This window comes from Vicia villosa, linkage group LG5, assembly GCF_029867415.1.
Source record: "Vicia villosa cultivar HV-30 ecotype Madison, WI linkage group LG5, Vvil1.0, whole genome shotgun sequence".
NCBI classification, from domain to species: Eukaryota; Viridiplantae; Streptophyta; class Magnoliopsida; order Fabales; family Fabaceae; genus Vicia; species Vicia villosa.
In genome coordinates, this window is record NC_081184.1 from 109693226 (window position 1) to 109695924 (window position 2699).

Below are 2699 nucleotides of genomic sequence, written 5' to 3' on the forward strand. Positions count from 1 at the left end.
AAATATTATATATGTAATGTAAGTAACAATTTAAAATTTTGATATTCTTAAAATTGTTGTATTAAAAATATGAAAATAGAACATGAAAAGTTGGTGTCATCAATGACTTCAGAGCAAAGAGGGATATATAAGAATATAATGCAATCAGTTTCTCGAGATAAGTCTATGGATATGGAGGAACATGAAATACTTACATTTGGAGAGCTATATCTGCAGCTATAAGATCAAGAGGTGAAATTGTGCTCACGGTTGCTTCAAGTGGAATAGCAGCGCTGCTAATACCAGGTGGTCAAACGACACATTCAAGGTTTACTATTCCATTAAATATTGATGAATTTTCTACTTGCAGCATTGCACCAAAAAGTCCTTTAGCTCAGTTGATAATAAAGGCTAAACTTATTATATGGGATGAGGCTCCAATGATGCATAAATATTGCTTTCAAGCTGTTGACAAAACTTTTAGAGATATTCTTAAATCCTCCAATCCTAATAGTAAAAATATTCCCTTTGGAGGTAAAGTAATGGTTTTGGGTGGTGATTTTAGACAAATTCTTCATGTTATACCGAAGGGAACAAAAGAAGATATTGTGCATGCCAACATTAATTCATCTTATCTATGAGATTTTTGTCAAGTAATGACATTAACCAAGAACATGAGGCTTCAAACTGGATCGTCTGGATCCGATGTAACACAAATGAAGCAATTTTCAGATTGGTTGTTGAATATTGGAGAAGGAAAAATTGGTGAGGATAATGATGGAGACTTGAACAATGAAATTCCAGATGATATGATAATAAAAAATTCAGGAGACCCCATTGCTTCTATAGTTGCTGATACTTATCCATCTTTCTCTGAGAATTTTCAAGACCCATCATATTTTTAAGATAGGGCTATTTTGACACCAAAAAATGAAGTTGTTGAACTCAAATGATTATATGTTATCTTTGATTCCTAGTGAAGTTAAAATATATTTGAGTTTTGATACACCATGTGAACAAAGTGAAACACTTGATGGTCCATATAATATTCTGACTCCTGAATTATTGAATACCATCAAAGCTTCAGGCCTACCAAATCATGAATTGAAATTAAAGGTTGGTGTGCCTATTATGTTGCTTAGAAATATTGACCAATCATCAGGATTATGTAATGGCACGCGTCTCATTGTTACTCAATTGGGAAATTTTATGCTTGAGGCGAAGGTCATTTTTGGAAATAATATTGGCCAAAAAGTTTTTATTCCAAGGCTGTCATTGACTCCTTCTGACATGAGAATTCCATTCAAATTTCAGCGCAGACAGTTTCCTATATCTGTTTCTTTTGCAATGACAATAAATAAGAGTCAAGGTCAATCTCTTAAACATGTTGGGATCTACCTTCCACAATCTGTTTTTACCCATGGTCAGTTATATGTTGCAGTTTCTAGAGTTACTTCACGAGCTGGTTTAAAACTTCTTATCAATGACGACGATGGCAATGTCACTAATAAGACTTAAAATGTTGTTTATAAGGATGTCTTCCAAAATATGAATAACGTACGTTACATATTCTATGCTATATTATTATCAAATTTGATTTCTTTTTATATTTAACAAATTACTTTATTGAGTTAATTTTCCTTCGCATGTTTAGTCCATTGATTGATTATGATATCGAATGATTTTTGGATGGTTAGAAAATTTTTACTTCAATACTTTTATATCTCAATATAAAAATATATAAATAAATATATGATTTCATTAATTTGTGTGATGTTTTCCTTTTTTTTAAATAGGTGGATAGTATCAATTACACATTAGAAAGGTTTTGCTGCACATTACATACATATATTGTGTAAGTTTGTTTAAATTGCTATTTTAATTCACTTTCAACATATGCATAATGAATTAGGTTATATGTCATTATCAGTGCTATAAAAAGTTTTACGTTCTCTTTTATATTTATTCTTTTTGCTTTCAAGTTTCAAAGATTAATTTACTCTATTGTTGTTCAATTGCAGGAAAAGTCAGAGAAGGATAATTTATGTTTCATGTTCTTATTGTATCAGTGAAATGTACTTTTTTTTGTTTTGTAATATGAAAAAATATACATTTTTGTTATTTTCATACATTTATATTTTTACATAAAAATACAATATATATCCACATTTTGTCCCGTGCATCGCACGGGTAGAAGTACTAGTTATTAAAAGTTCTCAGTTCAAAGTTCTCATTTGATACATCCCCTATATATATAAATCCGTTTATATTATTTTAGGATGATAAAAAACAGGTGAATTCTAGCATGAGGGCTCAAGTAAGTCCCTCACTCGTGGAGCACATTAAATATATCATTAGATTAATTTAATGGTTAATATTTAATATAAATTAAAATGAGAACACCTATCTATTTTCACACTCAATCTTATTCCCATCTTTCTTCTTCCTTATATAACTGTATTCTCTCTTTTATTCAAAATAAACTATAACCTCCCATAGTGTTTCAATGGTTGAAACTTTCCAAAATTCATAGTCTTTTATGCTTAATAATCACTTTTTTCAAAAAGAAAAAGTTCATAAAGATAAAAACTGTTTTACATATCAAATGTTAGTGTTACCTTTTTCTTATTGGAACAAGAATAGTAACTATAATTGACCATAATTTCTTTGTTGCAAGAATATTTCTTCCTGTATCATTCATTTAGTATTTGGAACAAAAT

The 2699-nt window shown here is 29.6% G+C and overlaps 1 pseudogene; it reads left to right on the forward strand.

The window, feature by feature from the left end:
* Window positions 1-69: 69 nt before the first annotated feature.
* Window positions 70-2051, forward strand: LOC131605150 (uncharacterized; annotated as a pseudogene).
* Window positions 2052-2699: the final 648 nt, after the last annotated feature.